This window comes from Pteropus medius, unplaced genomic scaffold, assembly GCF_902729225.1.
Source record: "Pteropus medius unplaced genomic scaffold, Ma_sr-lr_union100, whole genome shotgun sequence".
Classification (NCBI taxonomy): Eukaryota; Metazoa; Chordata; class Mammalia; order Chiroptera; family Pteropodidae; genus Pteropus; species Pteropus medius.
The window spans coordinates 2,636,782-2,655,031 of record NW_024350397.1 but is presented as its reverse complement, the minus strand read 5'-3'; the positions used below and the strand labels follow the sequence as shown (position 1 = coordinate 2,655,031).

At 40.0% G+C, this 18,250-nt stretch overlaps 2 long non-coding RNA genes across 3 annotated transcripts; one reads left to right on the top strand and one right to left on the bottom strand.

The window, feature by feature from the left end:
* Positions 1–1,157: 1,157 nt before the first annotated feature.
* On the bottom strand, positions 1,158–16,496 carry LOC120584114 (uncharacterized). 2 transcript variants are annotated; one of them, XR_005647968.1, is made up of 3 exons: positions 15,869–16,496; positions 5,923–6,196; positions 1,158–1,377 (listed from the first exon to the last, which is right to left on the bottom strand). It is a non-coding gene; the product is annotated as an uncharacterized LOC120584114 (long non-coding RNA). The 2 variants fall into 2 exon arrangements; XR_005647969.1 differs by having other exon boundaries at positions 1,158–1,374.
* LOC120584113 (uncharacterized) lies at positions 15,766–17,963 on the top strand. Its single transcript, XR_005647967.1, has 2 exons — positions 15,766–15,929; positions 17,443–17,963. It is a non-coding gene; the product is annotated as an uncharacterized LOC120584113 (long non-coding RNA).
* Positions 17,964–18,250: the final 287 nt, after the last annotated feature.

The window sequence follows — 18,250 nt, the reverse complement described above, 5'->3', positions numbered from 1 at the left end:
TAAGAAAACATGCCATATCCTGCCAGGTCCCCCAATGTCATGAATGGATGGATCGAACCCCATTTTGTGTTCCTTCACCCAGGTGCAATTCCTTAGGCCTGATGGCTGTTTGTACAGCATAACTGGGGCTGGAGGCGGGGACTCTACCCTCAGGTGAAGCAGAGAAAAGAGAATTCAACAGCCAAACACTTAGCTCCCAAGCTGACTGCAAATGGAGAGAAGGTTTGTGTTTTGTTTTCACATTAAAGAATTGGCTTACATTGAGCATATATGGTAGTTTTTGGCTTTCCGTCTTACAACAAGTCCTTTTCTTAAGTTAACATATCCTATCTCCCATGTCTGTTTTGTTTGCTTCCTGGGATTCAAAGGAGAAGAGATAGCGAGGAGAAAATGGTGCAGCAGAGACAGTGAGCAGCAGGTCCCCCTGGCAGGCCTCTTGGGGCAAACAGTGCTAGTAGACTCCTTGCCTGTCAACTTCTCCCACATCAAAAGAAGCAAATGGTCCCCAAGTTGAGAATGAAAGGAAAGGCTAAGAAATCTTCCAGCCATGTTTGGGTTTATTTCTCTGACTCCTGAGTAAGCTTTCGGTTACTTTGGTCTTGTGATTCAACCGTTCTGATGGGCAGAAAGAATGACCACAGCATTTGAGGCCGATGAATGGCTTCGGGCTGGAAGTCACCCTCATCCAGGGAAGACTGTTGGGAATGGGCTTGAGGATAAAGTTATAACAAAGCATGGCACTGAAAGCTATGCTTTTTGCTGATACAATTTACCTGTTTATTGAGGTTACTTCACATTTTAGGTTAAAATAGACAAACAGGTTGCTGGATAAGACTGGTTTTGAAGGTCTGTGATGTTATGACAGCTGCCACAGTGGCAAAAGTGTAGTGTTAAAATGTGATGAACCAATGTTCTCTCAGATACTAATATTTCACAGAGCAATACAACTTATGGCACTGATTGGTTTACCCCATCGTACAAAAAATATCCCTCAGGTTTTTATAAATTAGTAGGCTGACCATTTTATCAAAGTTTATCTTCCTCATGTGTGCATTTAAAGATTGGTGGTGTTATGTTTCAATCAAACCTGGTTTCACAATGGCCTACTGAGAAACATATTTTTGACAGTAACAGAAAGGAATTTTATAGAGTCGAATGTATGGAAAGTAGCTAACCTTTTAAACCAAGTGTGGAGAGGTACTTTTGGGGACAGGAATCGCAAATTGTTTTCACCTCATCACTGATGCGCTGGCAGCTCACTGATGTGTTATTCAAGAAAGCTGGCCTGGGTTCATCAAGAAAGTAGGCCGAGATTGACTAGTGATGCCTGTCATGGAAGAAGGACCAGGACTTGGTGCCACTTGTTTGTCATCTCTGCTGTAGGAAGAAAAGGAAAATACTGAACTATGTAGTGAATGCATATTTCACTACAAACAAAGAATGTTGAAAATACATGAAGAATTCCTCTTACGGCATAGCTTTTGCCAGAGCAAAGACTCGATTAATCATTTCAAATAGTTTTAGATTTAAGAGCCTTAATAAAGGTGTTTAATGCATATCTGGGTGTCTAAAAGAGTAAGGATTATTCATTTTTCTCAACATGCTACACTGTTATGTGAAATTCTTGAATTAAGTCTGTCATTGTTACGGTGGTGAATGTCAGAACCTTTCAATTATACAAGCTGCACACAAATAAGGCTTTTTTCTTGAATTTCATCATCCTCAGGTACACTTCAGCCTAGTTATTTTCATTAATGTAGTTTTCACCGCACTCAAAGCAAATGCCATCATTTACACTGGTGATTATGGCGCCCATGGGGAAGTCATTAAGCCCATCATATTTCTAAGTTTCATCTTAACAATATTAGTGAGGATACAACTTTAGCAAAGTCATTTGTTTCCTGTTAAAGATAATACAAATGGAAAGCAAAGTGGGGATTATCCCTCTGGAGGAACCATGAGTTTAAGATGATTAATGTTGCAAAGATGTAACTTTCTTATTGAATCAATAGCCTTTTCATCACAGTAAGTTGTATTAAATCGCAAAATTTAGTTTCAGATGGAAGAAAACATTCCTCAATTCTATAGTAAATAATAACATATTTATACACACATCTTTAGCATGTTTTCTACCAGAGATTTATCATTGTGTTTCTTAGTTGCAGTTTATTCCTTTTAGTTTTCAAATGGATGGACACTTTTTATTATCTATTGATTGGGTCCTTGAAGACATGAATTGACTAGGAAGGGTTTAGTTCTGGTTATTATACAGCCAGGGAGGTGAATAGCAATGAATGAAAACCTCCAAGAATTTATTTGTTTCTATACTGTTTCTCCTACTCTTCCTTAAGCTAACAAATCCATTTTCTGGGACTCACAGCCAGCAAATCATAGTCCCACATTTCCAACTGTCATCTAAACATGACCATGGATAATTTTGCCACTTTCTTCGAACTAATGTGAGCCCAACTTGAAGTTTGTTTTAACTCATGCTTTTCTCCATTTCTCCACAGGCATTCCACACATAGGGTTTTGTTTTATTTTGTTTTCTTTAAATTATGAAAGTAGCTCGCTTGAGTCACAGGAGGAAGCAAAAATATAATTTTTCTGAATCCTTATATTGCCCTTTTAAGGGGAACAATATCTTTTCTGTTTCTATATCTCATTTGTCTTTGGGGATCTCTGGGGACTGAATGTGGAGGCTGGCACCGAATCCTGCCTGGAGCCGTGTACGAGATGAGATTATTTTGGGGTTTTATTATATTAGATGGTTGTGTTCATCAAAATGGAAAATTGATCTAAACTTATGTATATACAGAAGCTCCGAGAGAAGAAACGTGGGAGATGATTTGTCTCTGTTCAACTCCAGTGACCAGGACAACAGACCAAAAAAAAGATAGCCTTTATTTTATACTGAGCCAGATGCTTGGAAAGTGGTCATTTGCCCTCGGGCACTGAGACCGGAGTCTGTAATGTTGGGTGGGGCTTTTGCTCTCTGACTATCCTTTGACTACCTCAAGGGAGGACTTTCTCTTCTCATCCTCTGTCAGCAGACTGCTGCACCTTTAAAATTGGTCTTAGCTCAGTCCCTGCAATGGCAAGACTTGTCCTTCCAGTGAGTGGTTTGATAAAGGTTTTTAGGAAATGGGAGAAATCTATCTGGCCATGTTAATGCAGCAGCACGTAAAACAAAAATGGGAAGATGCCGCTAAGGATCTTACTAATTTAAATCTAACTATAAACGCATTGCTTAGAAAATTTAGGTATGAAAATTCCAAGTGGGAAGGTTACATCTCACCATTATGTGCATTAATAAGGATAGATTTGTCTCTTTAATAAGAAAACGTTAAGCAGAGACATTATTCACATAGACTGACATAAATGGTGCCCACTCTAAGTCGTGACCTGTCCAACAATATGGATGGTGGCCCTTCAAGCAAGTTTTCAAAGTGTGCTAAATAAATGATGATAGGGGACGTCCTTTGCCATGGAAGCACATAGCAACAGCACCTGACCTAGGCTAAGAGATGGATTCTCAGAGTTAGTGACATTGCAGCTGAGACTTAAGGTCAGTCTGTGTTAGCCAGACCAAAAGGAAGAAGAGTTGTCCAGGCAAAGGGAACAGCATACACAAAAGAACAAGGACAAGGGGTCGGGAGGCCGAGTTGCCAGAGAAAGAATGCAAGGGACATCGTGGCAGTTCAATCCCACTGGCCATGAGGCTCCTATTTCTAGAAGCTGTACAAACCCATATCAGCTGCACCCAAACTTGATGGATTCCAAGAAAAGGAGGAACTCCTCACCTCCCACGTCTGTTTTCTAACTAGGTCTCGGCAACCTTTTCCTGTACAGCATAGTTGAGTCAAAAGCTGAGACTAAATGTAACACTTGGAGAAGCTTCCCTGCCTTCACACAGATGGGTCCCAGGGGTGGCTTCCCTTCCTGCCACCTGTTCAGCTTCATCAAATGTCAAGCATTTTCACTCAGACAAACACAATCAATCTGACTGTGACATTGCTCTGCTTAAAGTCTCTTATGTTAAGGCTTTTGGGTGTTAAAAAACAAAATAAAATATATTGGGGGATAAAGTTCAAAGTTCTTAAATGGCTTCGTCATCTCTCACAGTGCAGGGACAATTACTATCTTGTCCCTTAGCACTTAGCACAGTAGTCGGCACAGATGAGCTTTATGGAATGAATGAATGAATGAATGAACGAATGAACGAAAGAGCAGTCAGTCGATCTTTCACTGCCCACAGTTTCTCTCTTTAGTATACTCCAAAAAGAGGTGGACTGGCTTCCAGGCAGGGCAGGCCTCCATGAGCCTCCTCGGTTTTCACAAGAGATTGCCAGCCCTGCCCCAGCTCGCTGACTGTTAAAATTCTTGGCCCTTTCCTGGAGTCCTGGAATGGTGGCATTCCGGGTATAAGCAGTCAAGATGTATTATTTCAAAATCCCTGCAACTTTACACTAATCAAAATTTCAGTTTATTATCCTAAAGAGAAATTCACACAAGTGTGAAAAGATGTATGCACAAGAATATTAGCTACAGCACTGTTTCTAATAGTGAAAAATTAAAAGGACCCAAATGTCCATTGATAGAGGGCCGGTCACATAAATTATGGACTATAACACACACTGGAATATGAAGCAACCTTCAAATGGAAGAGGGAAAGTCTATTACATTTTATCAAATCTGAGATACTATCATTTTTAAGATCCATCATTATTTTGTGATTCTAAGAAAGAATAAATGCTTTCAATTAAATAACACAGTGATTTCTTGTTACCTAGAATTTTTAATTTTTACTTGTAAGTTCTTTCAGACTTAGGTATATTTTTATACTATATAGCTCTTGTGCATGCATGAAAGAAAAATAGAAGTATAATAAATTTATGTTTCTGAAACTCCTTCATATTTAGAGTCCAAGTCTTCTGAACTCAGAGTCATCAATGTTCCTGTATTTTTACGATATCATGAGAGTGTTTGGATGTTGAATTTCTTAAGACTACGTAAAAGGGAATAAAGCCATTGGGCTCCTAAACCGGCTTTGCAGTTATTGGCCAACTCTGGACTCCTGCTTCAGGAATACCGATAAAGCATTTCAGATTCATTTCCAACAAAGCACCTCCCATATTACTTCCTCTAAAACTGTTTCTCCTAAGCCATTAACACCCATTCTGTGTGTTTTGATGTTTTTGTAAATTTGCCAGCAATGGCCACTGTCTGGCCAGACACCATGGATTGTAAGATGCAGCCCAATTCCAGAGGTTCAAAAAAAAAAAAAAAAAAAAGACACATGTATAGTAAAAGTAAAAATACATATGTGTAGTATATATAACAGTATGTACTTGTATCTATTTGTATCAGTATGAAATGCATAAACATGAGGAATATTCATCCAAATGTTGTCAACAGTCATTTCTAAGTAGTGAGCTTTTGTATAATTTTACCTTCTTTTTTGTATTTTTCTGTATACTTGGCACTTCTCTTTACGGTAAAGATGTAGCACATTTTCAAAAGTAATAATTATGGAAAATTGCCTAAAATGTACACATTTCCACTTATAATTTGATTGTATATCAAATAAATAAGTTGGATAAGTTTTAGGAGGTCTGTAAGACTCCTAAAATTAGACCTATGCTTTTTATTTCCCATCACACTTAGCATAAAATATGAACTCCTCTCCAGGACCCACTCACCCAGCCCCTGTCCACAGTGCCGAGGTCACATCCCCTTATACTATTCAGCTCCCTCTCTCCACTCCCCCACACACCTTCAGTCCTTAAACACCCAAACCCGTTTTTTTCCCCCTGTGCCTCCCTCACACATGCCTCTGACATGTAGATACGTATGAGCTTAATAAATGAGGCCGTGCCTGACCATCCAGTCTAAAGTTCCTCCTTGTTCTCCAGCACATACCTTGTTTTGTCTTCTCCAGAGGAGTCATTACTGTCTGGGAACTATCTCGGTCACGCATTTGTCGCCTCGTTTATGGTCTGCCTTTTTCCTCTAGAATGTCAATGCCATAGGAACAGGATCCCTGGCTGTCCTGGTAACTTGGATCCTCAGTGGATGGGTTATAGCTTCTTGGAAAAGCAGACGTCAAGATTTATTGGAAAAAATACCAGTGGAGGACAAAGGGGGAAAGGCAGGAGTTAAGCAGAACCATTAGACCACAATGCAGGTCTGACCCCTAGGAAAGGAGAAAAGGAAGGAAGGAAGATTAGGTTGAAAGAATCTCAGACCCCAGCACAGTTCTAAGAGTTCTGGCCAAGCCCACAGGAGATCCTGGAGCCAAAATTCTCTCACCCTACAGGAAAAAGTTGGGATCCTCATCTCTACTATGCTCTGTCATTGGTGGGGATCGGGAACAGCTGGCGGGGATGGTGGCCTTGGTGTGAAAATGGTGGTGAACCCAGAAAGGAGGCAGTTAGGCCTCTCCTCAGCAGGACATCCAAGCAGTATATTCCCATAGCTGCCATAGCCTCGAACAGAGCAATATCTTTATACAAATTTGTTTTAAGAAATGAATGAATGGAAAATTTCCCCAGGCACATGACTTTTATTCTCATAGAGTTTCTTTTATTGAATTGGGTGATAGTATTTCGACTCCAGCCCCCTTGACGGCTGATAAAAGAAACATCTTCATAAGACGTTTTGCCTTTTTTGCTATAAAATAGCACTGGGACACGTCACTATTTTAGTACCTTTTTTATGAAGACTCATGGGAAAAAAGTTCTCTCTAGTTTCCACACCAGAAAGAGTTGTGCTTTACTTGGGCAAATGGTTTGTATATTTAAGCAATTAAGTAATTAATTAAGTAAATTAAGAAACTAATTGACAATGTGATCAGAATTAGCTTTTTGGGAGTGTGTGCCTGAAAACTTGGAACCAAACTGCGGTCCATTTTCAGCAAATGCATAGGTACTTCTACAAATATTTTCATATATTATTTCAACAAATATTGATTTTGGACCAAACTTTTCATGAGTTAATCTTATTTTTCCTACCCTACGTCTCTTGCTCCTGTTCATAACTTACTTTCTCTTTCCCTTCTTATATTACATACACTTTAATAGCCCGCTTTATATGTTTTGAAATATTGGTTGTTGTTTTGTTGTTTAGTGCTAAGGATGATGACATGGAGCCATGACTTAGCACCAGCCTTCGGTCTCAAGTCCTCCCAACGTTCCTCTCCAACTCTGCCCTGATGCTCACTGCTTTCTTCTTGATCCTCCACTAGTTTTTACCACATTGTGTTTACAAAGATTTGTTTGGGGATCTTGCTTGCCCTGGAGCAAAGCGTTTTGATCTATCCCTATCAACTTAACCACGTCAAAAAGTAATATCAATATTAATTACCAACATCATGTTCAGCTGTTCAGTTCTTCCTTATTCCATCTCCACTGCTAATTGTGGGAAACTTTCACTTTTTACTTTATTCATTTCCAAGTGGCTTGTAATTTTTATGAGGATAATCTCTTTATCATCAGAGGGAGAAAAAGTATAAAGCTTTATTTATTAACATCTATATCTGGGTTAACCTCTAAGAGTGTTATCCTCCCAACCATCATTATAATGGAGTTTTAGAATATTGACCAAGATGTATGCATACATTAGAGAGTACCAAAAAAAACCAAAAAAAAAAACAAAAAACCCAAAAGACAAAAAACAAAAACAAAAACAACCCCATAAACCAGAAATTTATTTTACATAAAATTTGTTTATCCCCTCTCACTCTGATGTCCTATGTATCAACAAGAACAACCAAATTAGAAAGAATACCAAAAAAAGCAGACATGTCCCTATGGAAAATGAAGTGAGTTCCATTACTAAACAGCTAAATCTGTTTATTACTAGAAAGTAAATGCATTTGACCACCGCAACTTTAAGGGAGAATTGAGAGAATTTGATATGTGAACCACTCAAGATACATGTAAAATCAAGAGAATGAGCAGACACCTTATTTAGAATGATTGATGGTCCCTGCCATGATGAGCAAGTGTGAAAAACATATGCTGCCTGGTTTTTATGTGTGTTCGCTGCCAGATGGTGCCTAACTCCAACCCACCCCACCCCTGAACCTGTCCTTACTCCCACCCACGCCAATACCTGCCTTATCCCAAACCCTCGCCCTTGTCATCCCCAGTCCCTGTAATTCATCCCCCACCAGAGTGGGGTGGGTGGGGTAGTTATGTGTGAGTCTCGGGTATGAAGTACAGATGTCTGTTTTGCATATTATTGAATAAAATTAAAAGCTTAAGTTACAATGATTTGTTTCCTAGGACACATATTGATAGCGTCTAAATATTGTGTATCTGTCTCTCTTACTTGAAGCTTGTCTTTCTATTTTCATTATCAAGATAGTTCCTAGAACACAGTAGTTATGTGATAAATGTTTGTCGTATGAATCAATCGGACAAATAAATGAATACATGATTGATCCATCTAATAACCCAACAAAAAAGGAAATGAAGTAAATTTGGCATAATTTCGTCTCGGTAAACCCAGGCTTTCTCCTAGTGTTCTTGAGTCATCTGTGTAATAAGCTGTTGTAGAATTTTCTAGAAAGTCACATCGACCTTCTCAGTTTATTTCTGAATCAAACCATTTTCCCACTCGAGGAGCTGTGACATCACTTGCTTCCCTCTAGTCTTCCTGTGCTGACCCTCTTTTTCAAGATACCCCCAGTGGAATTGTGACTACATTTGCAATCACAGTTATAATTCATCCGGTTTTACAGGCCCATGCTCTTTTATTGGAAATCTAATTATCCCTTTTTAAACATATAAACGTATATTTTTACTATGAAAGTAATGTAAGCACATTACAAAAAAATACAGAAAGTAGGGATGAATGAGGAAAAAAGATCTCTCATAAGACTAACTCTCTAATACAACCTCTATCAAGATTTTGGTAAATTTCCTTCCAATAGTTTTCCTTATACATGTGTTTTAACATAGTGCCATATGGTTATACTCATATACATACAATTTTATTTCTTGATTTTTTTTTTTTTTTTTTAGCCCGTCAGGAAAGTAAAAACAACACTGTTTAACAGAGAGAATTTAATATAAGAAATTGGTTAAAGAGGTACTGGAGGACTGAAAACGCATGAAAAAAAGACCCTGAAATAAAACAGGCATAATAAGTGTGAGAAGCAGCTGCTACCACTAGGGCTGGGGGACAGAGGGAAAAGGTCCAGGCATGAGAACTAGAAGCTTGGGGGAGAAGGCTTCAGCCCTCAGGGAGGGGACACCATGAGGGCTAGTGCTGAGTGAGGGGTGATGAAGTGGCTTCTGGGTGTGGGTGCAAAGCTGGAGACTGGAACCAACTACTGGTAAAATCAGTTGCCCCCATCCAAAGTGAAGCTCTGTAGTGAGAGGAACTGACAAGACAGGAGATGCACAGGAAGGGGCCTGTCTCTTCTCCCCACTTCTGCCTTCAGTCTCCCTTTAATGCCCGCTGTTGTGGAGTCTGATAGGGAGTCAGCAGGCAAAGACAAAAGTGAGTTTGCAGAATTCCAGCTTTAGTACCACAGGGCATTGTAGGTTCCAAGATGGGGGCTGATAGCTTAATAACCAACCCATGCCTTCAGCTTTGTTTTGTGTGTTACTACACAGCTACATTTTCAATGGCTGTGTCATATCTCATACAGTCACTGAACCTGATTTACTTTACCATCTCCTTATTGTGGAACTTTCCAGTTTATGGCCAAGATTTTGCTTTTGAAAATAATGATGCAATGAAAATTGCGCATTTGCTCTTTCATTCCCTTAGGATAAATTTTCAGAAGACCAATCTCTGTGTCAAAGGACAGATGAAAAGTGTTATGATTCTTACTATGTATTGCCAAAGTGCTTTTTAAACCAGTTTCAGTTTGTGCTGCCACCACCGGCATGTGAAAATGCTGCTAGCCCATAGGAGGTTAAAGCCTACCACATCCACAGACAATTCAACACAATGCCTTTGCTCCTCAAAGCTTTCCCGTCCTGATTTTATAAACAGATAAACAGACAAACACCTGCTCTACCCAGCTTATATCAAGTAAGACCCATGTTAACACTACTGCTAACACTCTAGACTAGTGTATGGTGATTTGATTTGCTAACTTTCGGGTATGGTTTAAAAGCCATCTTTTTGGTTTAGGCAACTCAGTTAAAGAATCTTCTTCTTTTTCCCTTCTCTCTTCACCTTTCATTGTTCTCTGAGCTCACGCACCCCAAAGGCTCAGCTCTCTAAGACCCTCTACAGAGGAAGCCTACCCAAGTCTTGGATTAAGGGCCCCAGCTCTCCTAAAGCCATAGAAGTAAGTAGTGCCTGTGGGACCCATTCGGTTGGTGAACTTGAAGATAAAGAATAAAAAGTTTAATGTAAATACAAAACTCATGACAGACTGTCTGCAAAAGCGGACTTAACTTTTTCCAAAGTGTTTGCGACAACATAAGTAACTATCACTGCCTTTGAGTTTATATCCTTTCTTTTAATTTTTGATATTAAGAATACAATCTCATTATGTTTAAATTTTTAAGATACCAATGATATGGAAAACAGAAGTCTGTACAGGATTCCTTAATGTCTTTAGAGAGTGACCTTTTAAAATAATGTCCTGTGTTGATTGTCCAGAGCAGGGTGGAATACATAACATGTGGAAATATGCGTATTCGGTGTGTGTGAGTCTAACAGTTTTTGACACAGAAAAAATTGTGTAAAATTTTATTCTTTACAATAATGGTATGCATTAACCATACAATGAAATATTATTTGATTTTATATCTTTATAATGTTCTTTGTATGAATATATTCACAAATCAGAAAAAAATCCTTTTGGTTCTCACGATTTAAATCGGAAGTTTTAAATACAGACACACATTATTATCTACATACACAATGCCCACATGCATGTACAAAAGTGTACGTATATTTATATTCACAAACTAGTCCTTGGAGGCCTAGATTCTGTTAATAGATGACCATTTCCACTTCCTTTAATTAACTTTAAGAAGACAGATTTCATATAGCAGTTTGTTCTATTAAATCCAAGCCATCTCCTCTCAGCTCCCAAATTTATGATCTCTAATTTAAGCACACCTCATATTTATCAAAACCATGGAAATGATGGCACACATTTCATGGTGACTTATGGTGTGTTGTAAAGATATTTGTTTTGTCCTTTGGCCCTGCAATGTACATGGATTTCTGTTGAATGCTTTTCTTTTCTAAAAGGGGATGGAAAGGAAGGGGAAAAGATGACAAGTGGCCTCAATGTGGCCCACAGACCTTCCTCAGTGTGAGGGGAGTGATGGGGTGTGGGGTGCAACGATCACTGTTTTATGTTCATTCCCAATTTACAAGTTAGTTAACAGCAGAGGAGTAGAGACCATGTCTGTGGCCAGTGCTGGGTTGCAGGGCTGATGACCCTACTCCTTAAAGACAAATAAATAGAAGAAGCAACATTTGGAACCAATTTGAGGGACAGTTACAATTTTGCAAATATGTGGTAGAGAGGGGAAAAGGGTAGTGAGAGAAAATAGAAGTGAATTCACAGGCAAGCACCCGGAAAGGCTTGGAAAATACTTCAAATGCAACTGAGCAGGGTGCTTGGGAGGTGAGTGGGAAGGTGGAGGGGCAAAGCAGGGGTGACAGAAAAATTTAGAAGGGAGTGAAACACTGTACCTCTGCTGACAAAAGGGTGCATTCTAGTGACACATTTTGTTGTCAAAACATTGTTATCAGAAGTAAGAAGTAATATAAGGAACCTAAGAATGTACTTTAGAATGAGAGCAAAGAGAGGATTATTTAGACAAATATTCTAAAATGCTCAGGAAAATAGAATCGAATGAGTCGAGATACGTAGAGTTTTGGAGAGTCAATAAAATGTGTGTTTGCTGTTATTATCAGCAGAATCACGTGGGCCAGATGAGGAAAAGGTCAGAGGAAGGGGAAAGGTTCAGGGGGAGGACAGAGGATGGACAACAAGAGGAAAAGCATCCAAGCACGTGTCTGTCTTAGGTCTCAGGGGGTTCTAAGCCACAGGGCAAGTTGATAAGAAAGTTGGCCACATGTATGTAGGTTCTGAAAATAGGTTTGGCGGGGAGCCCGGGCAGCCCTGAGCTCGTCCCTCTCCCAGATCTCTCCAGAAGAGGTGGGACAGAGCCTGCCAACATTTGCGGCACCCACTCCAGCCACAGTAGGAGAATTATCAAGCCAACTGAAGCACACCTGGCCTTGTACAATTTCACCCACTCCATCACTGAGCCCTCTCCTTCCTGCTGTCTCCAGTCCTTTTAATTTGGGACTCAAACTTTTGTACCACAATTGAAGATAAAATATCTTAAAACATAAATCCCGAGAGTAGTAACATCTTGCCTAAAACTTATGTTCACTGGGTGTAATTAATCCATCAGTAGTTGTAATTCATTCTTATTAGAACCTCAGCAGAGTGGTAAAAAACCTGGGCCCTGGTGTCAGATGGACTCAGATGGATTTAATTCCCAAGTCTGCCAGTTGACAGTTAAGTGACCTTGTGCAAGTTATCGAATTTTTAGGGGTCTCGGTTTCCTTGTCCTAAAATGGAGATGATAATAATAATGCCTACCCTTGGGGTTGTCTCCAGGATTAAATCACCTGTTGTCTGTAAAGGAGTTGGCACATACTAAAACTCATTACATGGGTGTAGCTGTTGCTAAGACTACTCAGAAGATGAGTGATTTAGAAAGCAGAGTGATGCTGACCACAGAGAGCAGAAAGGGACAAGAACAAGAATAAAGACCCTGGATTGTTTGAGTCTGGCCTGTGTAGCTTCGGCTTTCTGTCACCACACCCTCGCGATGCACTTTAGTCATTCAGCTATGTGATGCTCGCCAGTGTTGCTGACATAACTTATGAACAGAATTTTATTTTAAAGGAGTTTTGTCCCCAGAGGCATCCTCAGTGGAGGTATGAAGACCTGGAGAAGGGAAAGAGTTGGTGTTTAAGTTCCAGGCCAGCTCATTTCAATCTCACACTTGAAAAGGTCTGTGTGAAGTGTATGAAGAAATAGGAATTCCCCACTAAGTCAGATTAGGAAATGGTATAAATACTGCACCTCACAAGACCTGAAGCAAGGTCATTTGCAAAGCCTTTAAGCTAGAAGGCCTATTCCCACATCGCGTTGTTGTCACCTATTCAAAGGACGCCAGGTATCCTCTTTGTGCTCCCAGGCTGCATCCTGAAATATTTGCCTCAGTCCATCTTGCTGGCCACTTCCCTTCTCCACCTGGTCCTGATTGTCCCAGGTCATGGCCCTAGACCTGTTTCCTGCCCCCTGACCTATGGTCCGATACTGTTTCCATCAGGCTAACCTCTGGCTTCCTTCCTTAGCTTCACTGTTCACTTACCTCCTTATCACATTGCTTCATGGCTGCTCTGAACCTCTGCCTGTTCTCATGCCACAGTGCCTGCTTTCCAGGTTCATTCTGCCTCCAGGAATGGACCCCAGACCCCCATCACCTTTCCTCCTGCAATAAGTAGTTTTTAGCCACTTTAAAGAACTGGCTGACATTAAGACTTTAGAATTGGTCATCAACGAGAACATAAACATGGATCATACAGCTAGAAAGGCCATGTATATATGTGTACACCTGGTTCTTACCAGGTGTGCACGTGGTAAGAACCAGACCTCATTCATATATAATTAAAGAGCAGTGCTACAAAGTAGAGCTGTATGTGACAGGAGTCAATCCAATATTCAGAGAGAAAGTAATTGCAGTTGGTTGATTAAAAAAGGGCAACATAAAGATACTTTTAATGACTTCATATCAGATGACTAGGTGTTTCAGCTATGCCTTGTATGACTTTCCAGGCATCCTGTCCACGTACCAGAACGTGCAAGATTTTCTGAACATTGTTCTCTTTTGCAAATGAGGAAAGTGAATCACAGAGGTTAAATACTTGCGCAAGGTCACAGCTTATTAATGTTGGAGCTGGAATTTAAACTTAGGTAGTCTAGCTCCAAAAAACTTCCATGCTTCCACCCCTTGCATTATGCTACCTCTCAAAAGAAGAATTTTATTCAAATGTCTTACAATAGCAATGATTTTTATTTATTTGCTTGCTTTATAGGATTCTTCAAGCCAGGGGTAAATTTATTGGACAGGTGGTTCTGTCTTATTCAAGGTGATTACTGACTGTTTTCAAATGCTAAAAGACTTAAGTATTAAGGAACCAGAAATACCGGGAAGTGAGCTTTTTAAATAAATTAACCCAAGCTTAGTACCTGCAAGCCAAAAAAGAGTATATCAAATGTTTGATAGTTTCAGGGTTCTAACCTCTTATCCATGTTTGGGCAATTAGATATAGAAAAACCTGGAATTATCTATTCCTAGCTTACCAGAACCCTCAATTATTAGATTTTTTCCCCCCTTTACCTGGTCCTTTCATAAAGAAGTCACAATCAACAAAATGCTGTGAGAGCTGGGGTTTTTTATTTTAGTTTTTTAGAGCAACTTTTCGTTCCTGCCCTGAGTTCATATAGTTTTGACCCAACCTTCCCCATCCAAATGATCTTTAGAATGAGGACTACGAGATGCTCCCACAGTTGCCATTTTGTCCTTTTGGGTGTGTTCACCAAGTCAGGAAAGTCGACATGTATGCTCGATGAGTTCCTGAAAACATTGGCTCAAAAAAAATCAGTCGCATTGTACTCCCTGAAATTTCTGGTTGAATGCAGTTTTACTATTGATTGAAAATTATTGTATTTTATTGGTACAATTAATGAGAAAAATATTTTGTGTACCTATTCTATATTGAGTATTATATGGACACAGGTTGCCATGGGCGTAACTTTCATGACAATAATGGTTAAGAGAGCACACAGATCAGGAGCACTCAGCTAGACTAGACTACATAGAGTCAACAGAATTTTAATAATATCTATTGAGTGTCCTTCAGTGCAAGATTTGACTAGTCTAGGTGATGTGAGTGAATCAAAACTAGGTAAGCTACAACCTTATAGATGACTACAACACAGATGACTACAACATAAAGCAAACTAAAGAGATACACCATCAGAGAACTCATAGAAATTATCTTAGAAATGGCAGATACGTGACAATGTACTGCCACACCCCTTTCCATATCCATAGCAGACATCCATCAACCACAGTACTCTTTCCACTGAGCCCAGAATTAGCCGTAAGGAATAATAAGGCCTATAATAATATCACTGTCGTTCACTTGCATTTCCTTCTTGAATAGGACAGAAAGGAGTGGCATGACAGCTACCAATCTGGGAACACCCATGTATATGTAAACATGAATATGTGTCACAGCCATGGAGAAGATTGGGACTTTGGTGGTGGGGGGAGCTGTTTTTAGGTATCTAAATTTTCACAATATTCATTGAAGAAATCACAGTGGCTTCACTTGCACACTTTCGGAACTTTACAGTTAGTAAGAAATTACCGCACACCTCACAACGCATTCCAACATACCAGTCTGTTGGGATATCTCCATCCAAAACCTGCTCTGGAGGTTTAAACTCTGAAGACTGTTCCAGACCAAGGTGAAAGAACAAGCTAACTAAATAAAACCACCTCGCCACACTGAGAAGTGACTAAGCCAATCCAAAGCAAACGATTCCCTTCTCTCCACATTCCTGAGCAGCTATGCATGTTTTTCCTACTTTTAGATGCTTACAATTCTTGGTCACCAAGTCAGTTATGACAAATAAGAGCCAACACAGTGGTTTTTTTTTTTTCCTCCTTTAACGACTCCCCCCACCACTGTCTGAAATATGAGTAAGGCAGGTGTGGCTGTCTTCCCTGGCAGCATCCCTGTTCTCACCCAGTGCCAGCGTTGGTGAATTCTCCGAGCTCTTTCCTACCTTCTCCAAGAGGAAAATCTGCTCCACGGGGAAGTGGGTACTTCACTGAAGATGCTTGAGGGTCAGTGTCTGCCTTATCTCCAGGATCTAGTACAGAGCTGGTCACACAGCAGGTGCTTAGTAGGGATGTCCCAGTAGTGAATTCATTAAAAAAGGAAAAGTCATTAAAAGTCTCCATTGCACATCCTGTTCCCTCCGAGCTTCTCTTCAGCCATGGGAGCCTCGCTTTGTTCTCTTTCTTTCCCCTTCACGGCTCTGAGCCAGCCTGTCCTGCATCCAGAATCTCCCTGCCATCCAGTGGGTCCTTTTTCCCTTGCAGAGCTACCTGTCTTCTCCAGAAGCTCCCAGCCCGCCATCCTCACACTCATCACTTCACTCTGCAAAGGGGCCTCTTAAGGATCCTTCCTCCTTCTAAAGCAGCCAGAAAATTGTAAATGACGAGGAACTTTTCCCTCTCACAAATAAAATTGTCCTGTCACTCGTGTATTTGTCATCTTCCCATTCCCCAAAACAAGCAATCTCTTTAAAGGCAAAGGACCTTGCCTTTTACTTGTAATTCAATATGATCCACGTGAGTTTGTGTGCATGGAGCAGGGCCGGGTGTGTGGGTGTGTGTGCAACTAGTAATGTAACACTCTGCATAGAGGCTGTTTTGTGCCTCTCAGGACAACAACAACAAAACCCTAGAAAGATCAATATTGTCTATAAATACAGATGCGTTGACCATTAGAGGGAATTCAGCTCCAACCTTATCTCCCCATAGACAGAAGGCTTCTTAAGAGAATTGGGATTTCATGGATTTAGAGTAAAGAAAACAAGAGTTTTCTTTTCTTAAGACCATGATCTGATGAGTATAAACACATTAATTTAGGCAGACTTTGTGAAAGCTCCCTAATTCTTTCCAGTAATGAGCAACGAGAAAAAAGAAATTCTTATTTTGCTGGCTCTTTTAACCCCTTCTCCTACCTATCCTAAACATTCCCACCCCTGTTTCTTTCCCTCCCCTCAAACACCCATGTGCACACACAGAAACAGAGGGAAGATGTGTTCAAGTTGTCAGATAGTGAATTCAACAAAATTAAAATTGTATGATTTATGGTTGAAAAAAATCTATTTTCCTGCAACAATTTTCTACGAAAAAAGCCAGTTCCAAGAGCTCAGTTCCTTTTCAAATGCACTTTGCATGTTAATATCTCCATTCCATTCCTTGGAACTTAATTTTTATTCGATTTTATTGACGCTGCTCTATTGGAATGTGTATCGCTTGAGCCCCCATGGAGAACTGAGCAGGTGTGAGTAAAGCAAAACATCTTTTGTTAATAGAAGTGCACCCTGGGAGTTCAGAGAGACGCTGTAATTTCAATTGCTTTTATGAAAATTCTGTAAATTCCCATGTTGTGAATTTCAAACAGAGCTTGAGAGACCAACGGTCTTCAATACAAGCCAAAAGTATGGTTATTTCTATGACTGAAATATATGTTCTGCTCTCTTTCTTCTGAAAAATAAATTCAGATATTTAATTAGAATGTTTATACTGCAGAAAATCATATTAATTTTGTGTTTGCCTCTCATAGGTAACATGAAGTTCTTACTGTGATCAGCCTATAGAAGGATGAACTTGGGTTTCCTGGGTAACTTCTGAAGTACGAGGACGAGCTCATCTCACCTTCATTTGAGTCCAGAATGATTTCACATCAGCATTGCTCATTCCCAGCCCAAGTCTGTGCACATAATTATATTTAGAAACCAAGAGAATGGGAACAGGTCCCCTAAACCTCTAAGTTTAAGGGGTGATGTGTTAATTCCTGGTCTGTGTCTAGGCCTCTTGGATCAGCTGCCACAGAGAATCTAGGGGTGAGGCCAAGCCCAACTTTTTTTCCTGGTTTGGGGCCAGATACCTATGGTGTTGCACTCTCTCAAGCTGGAAGGAAAGATGTAAGCTTGGTAGATTACAAAATTGCATGTGTCATTAGAAAAAGATGTCAGAATGCTTTATTTAAAACTTTCTGTTTTCTCAGGTTGTACTGCCCAAGTGTATCTTGGCATAGACAACTTCAGCTTCAAAAATTCCAAGATGTATAAAGAGTTTCACATAGCTAAAGCTATTATATTTGGTTATATGCCACTAACACCTTTTTCCCCTTCATTCTTGCAGAAGAGTGAAGTGATGACTGAATTCCTACTAAAAATGTCGTTCTCTTCTCCTTGCTACCATGGGGTCTGTTCTTGACAGGATCATTTATCTGCTCCAAAAAGAAAAATGTAGAGTTCATGACGGTATGGAACCTCGGGGGTTTTCTTGGATAAGGTCTTTAGAGTCAAAGCTTTCACCATTCCGGGACAACTTTCAGAAGAATTATCTAGCAGTCCGCCCTGGTAAAC